The sequence below is a fragment of the Ranitomeya variabilis genome, chromosome 6 (assembly GCF_051348905.1).
Source record: "Ranitomeya variabilis isolate aRanVar5 chromosome 6, aRanVar5.hap1, whole genome shotgun sequence".
In the NCBI taxonomy this organism is placed as follows: Eukaryota; Metazoa; Chordata; class Amphibia; order Anura; family Dendrobatidae; genus Ranitomeya; species Ranitomeya variabilis.
In genome coordinates this window covers 423,088,775-423,098,537 of record NC_135237.1, presented here as the reverse complement: position 1 = coordinate 423,098,537, position 9,763 = coordinate 423,088,775, and the positions used below count along the sequence as shown (strand labels likewise).

At 44.6% G+C, this 9,763-nt stretch overlaps 1 protein-coding gene across 1 annotated transcript in view; it reads left to right on the top strand.

The window, feature by feature from the left end:
* Positions 1 to 3,014: 3,014 nt before the first annotated feature.
* LOC143782638 (uncharacterized) overlaps positions 3,015 to 9,763 on the top strand; it is a 147,855-nt gene continuing 141,106 nt past the window's right edge. Inside the window, exon 1 of the mRNA XM_077270326.1 lies at positions 3,015 to 3,450. The gene's annotated coding sequence lies outside the window, so the exon portion shown is untranslated. The remainder of the gene's footprint in view (positions 3,451 to 9,763) is intronic.

Sequence of the window (9,763 nt, the reverse complement as noted above, 5' to 3'; positions counted from 1 at the left end):
AGCCACGTAGTATATTGCCCAGTGACGTAGTATACAGCACAGAGCCACGTAGTATATTGCCCAGCCACGTAGTATATTGGGCAGTCACATAGTATATTGCCCAGCTATGTAGTATATTGCCCAGCCACGTATGTCACAGGTTAAAAAAATAAAAAATAAACATACTCACCTTCCGCAGGTGCATTGTAGTTCTGTCGCCTGTGTGGGGTGCAGGTGGCTGCTTCCGGTCCCAGGGTGTGATGATGTCGCGGTCACGTGACCGTGACGTCATGGCAGGTCCTTTTCGCGCAGGACCTGTGATGACGTCGCGGTCACATGACCGTGTCGCGGTCACATGACCGTGACGTCACGGCAGGTCCTTCTCCCAGACCATCCTTGCCACCGGAACGTGCCGCTTGCATGAACCGGCCGGAGCATCGCGAGGAGCGGAAAAGGCGGCGGAAGGTGAGTATCTAATGATTTTTTATTTTTTTATTATTTTTAACATTAGATGTTTTTACTATTGACTCTGCATAGGCTGCGTCAATAGTAAAAACTTGGTCACACAGGGTTAATAGCGGCGGTAACGGAGTGCGTTACCCGCGGCATAACGCGGTCCGTTACCGCCAGCATTAACCCTGTGTGAGCGGTGACCAGAGGGGTGTATGCGGGCGCCGAGCGCTGAGTGCGGGGAGTAAGGAGCGGCCATTTTCTTCCGGACTGCGTTTCGCTGATTGGTCGTGGCAATGGTCGTGGGCGTTTTGCCACGACCAATCAGCGACTTGGATTTCCATGACAGACAGAGGCCGCAACCAATGAATATCTGTGACAGACAGACAGAAGGACAGACGGAAGTGACCCTTAGACAATTATATAGTAGATATATGACCAGAGGTGTCTGGAGGGTTAGTCTGAGACACCCTCCTGCTTTCACTGAGTACCACGTTGAATTTTGGGTTGTCCCAGTGGGGGACAGATAGACCCGGTGGAAAAGACTGAACGGCCACTCCAGTACTGTGCACAACTGAAGTAAGGATATTTAGCTCTAAAGGAGAATCATGTTTCCGTGAAAGAAAAAGAAGAATTTGTGTGATGGAACTGATACTATTAGTCTCATGATTCAAAGACGGGGAAAAGAAATCTGTCAGGAATGCAGGAAAAATATTCTCAATCATGGGTTTTCCTGAGGGCGGGAGGCTACAGCCTACGCTATGGGATGAAGGTTTTGTAGGAATTGATTAAGTCTAAGAACTGCTGCATTCTGTTTCTGTGTGAAATTTCAAAAAATCTGATGGGAGGAGCAGTCTAAGCAGCTGCGCGATTGCTTTCTCCTTTCTGTGTGGAGAGATGTTGTGAGTTCTTATTTCCGCTGAAGTCTCAGATGGGAGGGGGCATGTAGCTGCACTCAAGATTCTCTGTATATTCTGTCCTTGGTGTAGTACGTGCTGGAAGATCTGTGTTTTGTTTAAAGCAACAGTACTGTATTGAAGTAGAAAGAAATATTGTAAGTTGAAGTTGGAAGTTGAAAGTAAAATATGGTGCCTAGTTTTAGAAGGAAACTTGTAAGTGATTGTTTGGTTATCAGTGTGATTGAAAGATTGGTAAAAGATTCACCTGCTTCAAGTTGAGTGATTGATATATAGCAAATTGAGGATCAACAGAGGAAGTGAGTTCTGATTTTTTCTGTTATTGTTACGTTGAAAAAGGAAAGCTGTCTACTACTATGACAAAGACTGAGAAAGTGACTGGATGTTTTGTGGTGCAAGAAGAAATTGAGGAAGTGATTGAGGGTAATGTGCTAGAAAAACGAATAAAGGGCCACTGTCACCCCCTCCAGCCGTTATAAACTAAAAGAGCCCTCTTGTGCAGCAGTAATGCTGCATTCTAACAAGGTGGCTCTTTTAGTTTTTGGTGCATGTATTCCCAAAATAAAGCTTTTTATAACTTCTCCATAATACCTGTCTTTCGCCAGGGAGGCAGGTCCTCACCCCCCTGCTTGAAATGCCACACTACCGTCACTCAAATCTTCAGGGGCCGCCGGGTGCCGACCCCATCGCGCTGTTTTCGCATGAAATCCGGCGCCTGCGCTGTGTAGTACTGTCTGGTGCAGGCGCAGTGAGCTCTGGCCATCTGACATCACAGCCAGGCTTGCAGACTGCGCCTGTGCGGCCAGTGCGGCCACCCACCTTGTGAATCCCAGCCCCGCAGTGTGTTATGCATTATGCAGAGTGCGGGGCTGGGATTCACAAGCAGGGCAGCCGCACTGGCGCAGTCTGCAAGCCTGGCTGTGACGTCAGACTGCCAGAGCTCACTGCGCCTGCACCAGACAGTACTACACAGCGCAGGCGCCGGATTTCATGCGAAAACAGCGCGATGGGGGCGGCGCCCGGCGCCCCCTGAAGATTTGAGTGAGGGCAGTGTGGCGTTTCAAGCAGAGGGCTGAGGACCTGCCTCCCTGGCGAAAGACAGGTATTTTGGAGAAGTTATAAAAAGCTTTATTTTGGGAATACATGCACCAAAAACTAAAAGAGCCACCTTGTTAGAATGCAGCATTACTGCTGCACAAGGTGGCTCTTTTAGTTTATAATGGCTGGAGGGGGTGACAGTGGCCCTTTAAAAATAATGATCTGGGACAGGGGGGCTACCTGTTAGATGATATGGTCCCTCCCCAGGAAATCAAGCCTCTCCTCCTGACTATAAGCTCCATGCCCCTCAATATCAAAGCACCAATATATCCTGGGTTGCCAAAACTTAGTGCACCTCCACCCTATGATCCTGCCGGGTGGATTTGTGATGTATGCGGAGTCACTATTTCTCAGTGGAGAGAGGTCTGTTACAATTGTGGAGAAAAAAAAAAATGACCCGGAGTTGTAGCTCCCACCCTTCCCTTGCTAAAGTGCTGACGGCACTTATTGTCAGCCGCCGCCAGCACCAGTCCCTGCTATGCCTAGTATTGCTAGCGGTTATGAATATCCACCTCCTCCTACTTTAGTCACTCGGTCAGAGACAGGATACATAGAGGAGATAGAAGATTTCCAGGAAATGTATTCTAATGTTATTCCTGGACCCCACCCGGCCAAGCCCCTGTATACCGGCTGGTACAAGATCTACGGGCAGTTAATGCAGCTACTGTTCTAAAAACTCCGGTGGTGCCTAATCCACATACTCTTTTGTCGCACACAAATTTTCAGCCTCAGCAGCTGTCAGAGGAAACTGACCGTGCTGTTCAATATGTTATTCAGCTTAGTAAAAATCTTGCTAACACCCATGCTCTAGTTTCTTCTTCCCTTCCAGATTCAGCAGAAACCGACACTTGTCACAACTTGAAGCCTGGTGGTTTTGTGGTCGTGAAAAGGCATGTCAGAAAACACGGACTAGAACCCTTGTATGACGGTCCCTATCAGGCCCTCCTTATTACTCCTACATCAGTGAAACTGGAAGGAAGACCGACGTGGATCCACGCATCGCATTGTAAGCTGGTTAACAGACTAGTGGCAGATAAAGGGGCATAATGCTTAATACTACTGTTGCTGTCCAAAACCAACTTATCATAGTCACTAATCAACATACTATAGTACTGGATTACTTAACAGCAGCAAAGGGTGGTATGTGTCAGGTTATTGGACCCGCTTGCTGTCATTATATAGATCCCAATAGCACTATGAAGTTAAAGTTAGAGCACATTCAAAGACTCAGGGATCAATATAATAAAGACAATGATCATAATAAGGACAGTTGGTGAGCAGACACCTTCTCCTTTCTTAATCCAGCCAATTGGTTTAAGGGACTTGGGGGCTGGATAGCTGGAATATTGAAAAATTTGTTACACCGCTGCCTTTATCCTTGTCATGTATGTAATACTAAAACTTGTTCTTTGGTGTATTTCTGTATGTATTAGGAAATTCTGCACTAAGACAACTAATGATGATACCAAAAGCGTTGCCACCCCTGCTCCTCTCTACACCGATTTCACAAAGTTACCTGAAGAAGATGTTGAAGCCAAGTGCCTGGCTACCTTCAAAATACCTCCTCCACCGTCATCAAAAATTGTTATCCGTAAATTGTAGCATACAGGGGGGACGGTTGCGCCGTAACAGTCATGGCTGGTAACATGGCACCAGTCATGTGAAGACTGTACCCCTCAAGCTTATAGCTTGGGATAGTACCTCTGATGCTGCATATTAGTTAACAAAATTTATCTAGGGGGGAATGTGAAGGGTTAAACTAAAATCAAAATTAAAGCAGGCTTCATTTTGTGCTTTTCGACTCCATCTTGCTGTTTTGAGATAAATTCTGTTACTGGGTAAAAGTTCATAGTTGTTATGAGACCTTGATTGTTTCAACCTGAACAAGGCATGAGACTGAGGGTGTATTGTTCTACGAAGACCTTGACGTACAGGCTGTTCCTGCATTCTTATAGGTTAAGAACTGTGAGCGTGTTCTTATGTTGAGTGGTTGAAGTGTAACTTGTTAAGATTATGAAAAGTACGACACAATAAACGGGGCTTAGAGATCTGCTCGATCCTCCCAAACAGAGACACACGTCTCCGTCTGGTCATTTTCAGTTGCCAGCAATGCTCTGTGGATCAATTTGAAAATCAGAGTCAACCGTGAAGGGTCATTCCAGATCCTCCCTCCACAGCCGAATGGGAGTAGTAGTCCCTTCAGACGACACCTGGGTACACACACACACAAACACCCGCAGACAGACACAGACACCCACAGACAGACACACACCCGCAGACAGACACAGACACCCGCAGACAGACATGCACATATTCTCCATACACACATATTCTCCGCTCACACATATTCTCTGCCCACACACATTCTCTGCCCATACATATTCTCCGCTCACACACATATTCTCCGCTCACACACATATTCTCCGCTCACACACATATTCTCTGCCCACTCATATTCTCCGCTCACACATATTCTCCGCTCACACATATTCTCCGCTCACACATTCTCCGCTCACACATATTCTCTGCTCACACACATATTCTCCCCTCACACATATTCTCTTCCCACACACATATTCTCCGCTCACGCATATTCTCCGCTCACGCATATTCTCCGCCCACTCATATTCTCCGCTCACACATATTCTCCGCTCACACATATTCTCCGCTCACACATATTCTCCGCTCACACATATTCTCCGCTCACACATATTCTCCGCCCACACACATATTCTCCGCTCACACATATTCTCTGCCCACACACATATTCTCCGCTCACACATATTCTCCGCCCACACATATTCTCCGCCCACACATATTCTCCGCTCACACACATTCTCTGCCCACTCATATTCTCCGCTCACACATATTCTCCGCTCACACATATTCTCCGCTCACACATATTCTCCGCTCACACACATATTCTCCGCTCACACATATTCTCCGCTCACACATATTCTCCGCTCACACATATTCTCCGCTCACACATATTCTCCGCTCACACACATATTCTCCGCTCACACACATATTCTCCGCTCACACACATATTCTCCGCCCACACACATATTCTCTGCTCACACACTCTTCCTCCTTCTGACATAATTTTCTTTCTGCAGCGTTTTTGGCATGCAAATCTGCAGCAAGCCCGCAAACCTTTTTACACCTGCGGTTTGGCTGGGGATTTGACTGACTCAAAGTAAGTCAATGGGTGCAGAAACGCTGCAGATCCGCAAAAAGAATTGACATGCTGCGGAAAATAAAACGCTGTGAATCAGGACGGAATTTTTCTCAGCATGTGCACACCAATTCCGGATTCCCATTGATTAACCTTGCTTGAGCAATCCTTTGCGGATTTGGTGCAATTCCACGCAGAAAAAACGCTGCGGATCAGCAACAAATCCACAATGTGTGCACATAGGGAATCTGTAACCACAATTTTTGCTACCTCATCTGAGAGCAGCATAATGTAGGAATAGAGAAGCTGATTCCAACACTACATCACTTAGTTTACTGAGTGCAGCCGTTGTGACACAATCAGTTCCTAGATGTAGCATGAAGGACAGCTCTGAAAGTTATCCCCACCCACACCACAGTTCTCTGTGTACATTGTCTATTGGCAGTGAGCTGATTATCATAGGAGTGGGAGTGGTTGGACCATTACTCCCGTGCACTATGGTCCAGGCAGTGTAATCTATTGGTGATAAAACCTTCATGGTGTGGACACAATAGCCAACAGCCTAATAAATGACACACAGGTGAAACCTGTGTCTCAGCTTCTACTTCATGCTGCCCTCAGATTACATATAGGAAAATTCTACGGACAATTTCCCTTTAAAACATTTTTGCTGAACATTTTTACAATATTTCTAAATCTACCAAGGGTACTTGAGGGAAGAGGCTCCACTTCCGATGAGATCTGCCAATAGTAAATAGCAGACTCAGAAGACAGGAATTTGGTTGCTATAGCAACATATTGCATTGTGGGGTTACCGATGGGCTGACGGAGGGAGTGCGCTCTCTTGGTCAATCTCCTCATGCGCTGCTGTCACTACTGACCACAGGATATGAGAGGTAGAACTACCGGGATTATCGAGAACGCCGATCCTAGCAGTTACAGATGGACCTTGGCTGTGTGTATTAGTCGGGCTCCTGTAGTTGATTGCATCAGTAAAGAAGTTTCCCTGTGTGATCAGCATGACCCATCCATCATGGCAGGGGTGGACATAACCAACCTGTGCAGCCACACAGGGGCCCAAGAGATAAGGGGCCACATCCAGCTCCAAAGCAGGTGGAGTTGTACATTATGATGAGTTATTAGACTGCAAAGGGCCCATATATTATTCTGCACAGCAGAAGTCTTCTGTCGGTGTCCGCTCCTGCATCATGGAGCAGAAAGTGACATATGCTCATGATGGATATGTACGTCATATAGCGTCAAGGGGTTAAAGAGAAACATTGTAAATTATGGATGTGCTCCAGGTCTCTTCTATACACAGTGGATGTAATACTGCTCTCTTCCCCTGGCTCCTGGTAAAACAACTATGCTATTACTTTATTGGATAATTTGCTGCTGTGAGTATCACTTTCAGGAAAACCTGGCTGCTAAAATGCATCTACTGTATGTGTCCTGTGGGATCTGTGACTAATGCTATCCTCTAATGACTATGAATAGTAGAATTAGTGTAATTATATGCCAAGATGTTAATAATATTATAATAGGACTAACATTTTTTAAAAATAAAATAAATCGGCTTCCTACTGCTCCCATCAGCCGACGCCTGAAGCCGCTAATAGCAATGAGAGCAGGAGCGTCTCATGGGAGTATTTATCAGCCACTCCTGCGCGGTAAATAAATAATTAAAAAAAGAAAACCGTGTTGGTTCCCCCATATTTTTGATAACCAGCCAGGTAAAACTCACAGCTGGGGGCTGCAATCCTCAGCTGTCAGCTTCAGCAAGGCTGGTTATCAAGAATAGAGTCGTCCCCACGCCATATATTATAATTATTTAAATAAATAATTTTTAAAAATGGCGTGGGGTCCCCCCCATTTTTGACAAACAGCCTTGCTAAAGCTGACAGCTGGAGACTGAAATTCTCAGGCTGGTAAGGGGTCATGCATATTTCCACCCCAGCCTAAAAAAAGCAGCCCACAGCCACTCAAAAAAGGCGCATCTATTAAAAGCTATGTTTGCCGCCATGTCATGCACATGACAGCGTGGCAAACACTGGATGTTCCGGCCCCCCATTCAAATGAATAGGTTCTGGGTTCGGATCTGGGTACTGTTCTGCTACCCGAACCCAAACTTTTTGTAATTGTTCGGCCGAAACTGCCGGACCCAAACATCAAGGTGTCCGCCCATCTCTACTGTTTATTGATTGGATTAATTATTTTTATATTTTAATAGATCGGGAGTTTCTGAATGCAGGGATACCATATATTGTGTATTTTTGATAATTTTGTTATTGTTTTATTTTGAATGGGCCAAAATGGGGGTGATTTGAACTTTTATAATTGTTTCATTTCGTTTTGCCCCTTCGCGACCAGAGGTATTTTTGTTTTTTGCTCTCCTTCCCAGAGCCATAACATTTTTAACCCCTTCACCCCCAAGGGTGGTTTGCACGTTAATGACCGGGCCAATTTTTACAATTCTGACCACTGTCCCTTTATGAGGCTATAACTCTGGAACGCTTTGTCGGATCTTGGCGATTCTGACATTGTTTTCTCGTGACATATTGTACTTCATGTTAAATGTAAAATTTATTCGATATAACTTGCGTTTATTTGTGAAAAAAATGGAAATTTGGCGAAAATTTTGAAAATTTTGCAATTTTCCAACTTTGAATTTTTGTGCCCTTAAATCACAGACATATGTCACGCAAAATACTTAATAAGTAACATTTCCCACATGTCTACTTTACATCAGTACAATTTTGGAACCAAAATTTTTTTTTGTGACGGAGTTATAAGGGTTAAAAGTTGACCAGCAATTTCTCATTTTTACAACACCATTTTTTTTTAGGGACCACATCTCATTTGAAGTCATTTTGAGGGGTCTATATGATAGAAAATACTCAAGTGTGACACCATTCTAAAAACTGCACCCCTCAAGGTGCTCAAAACCACATTCAAGAAGTTTATTAACCCTTCAGGTGTTTCACAGGAATTTTTGGAATGTTTAAATAAAAATGAACATTTAACTTTTTTTCACACAAAATTTATTTCAGCTCCAATTTGTTTTATTTTACCAAGGGTAACAGGAGAAAATGGACCCCCAAAGTTGTTGTACAATTTGTCCTGAGTACGATGATACCCCATATGTGGGTGTAAACCATTGTTTAGGCGCATGGCAGAGCTTGGAAGGGAAGGAGCGCCATTTGACTTTTCAATGCAAAATTGACTGGAATTGAGATGGGACGCCATGTTGCGTTTGGAGAGCCCCTGATGTGCCTAAACATTGAAACTCCCTACAAGTGACACCATTTTGGAAAGTAGACCCCCTAAGGAACTTATCTAGATGTGTGGTGAGCACTTTGACCCACCAAGTGCTTCACAGAAGTTTATAATGCAGAGCCGTAAAAATAAAAAATCATATTTTTTCACAAAAATGATCTTTTCGCCCCCAATTTTTTATTTTCCCAAGGGTAAGAGAAGAAATTGGACCCCAAAAAATGTTGTGCAATTTGTCCTGAGTACGCTGATACCCCATATGTGGGTGTAAACCATTGTTTGGGCGCATGGCAGAGCTTGGAAGGGAAGGAGCACCATTTGACTTTTCAATGCAAAATTGACTGGAATTGAGATGGGACGCCATGTTGCGTTTGGAGAGCCCCTGATGTGCCTAAACATTGAAACTCCCTACAAGTGACACCATTTTGGAAAGTAGACCCCCTAAGGAACTTATCTAGATGTGTGGTGAGCACTTTGACCCACCAAGTGCTTCACAGAAGTTTATAATGCAGAGCCGTAAAAATAAAAAATCATATTTTTTCACAAAAATGATCTTTTCGCCCCCAATTTTTTATTTTCCCAAGGGTAAGAGAAGAAATTGGACCCCAAAAAATGTTGTGCAATTTGTCCTGAGTACGCTGATACCCCATATGTGGGTGTAAACCATTGTTTGGGCGCATGGCAGAGCTTGGAAGGGAAGGAGCGCCATTTGACTTTTCAATGCAAAATTGACTGGAATTGAGATGGGACGCCATGTTGCGTTTGGAGAGCCCCTGATGTGCCTAAACATTGAAACTCCCTACAAGTGACACCATTTTGGAAAGTAGACCCCCTAAGGAACTTATCTAGATGTGTGGTGAGCACTTTGACC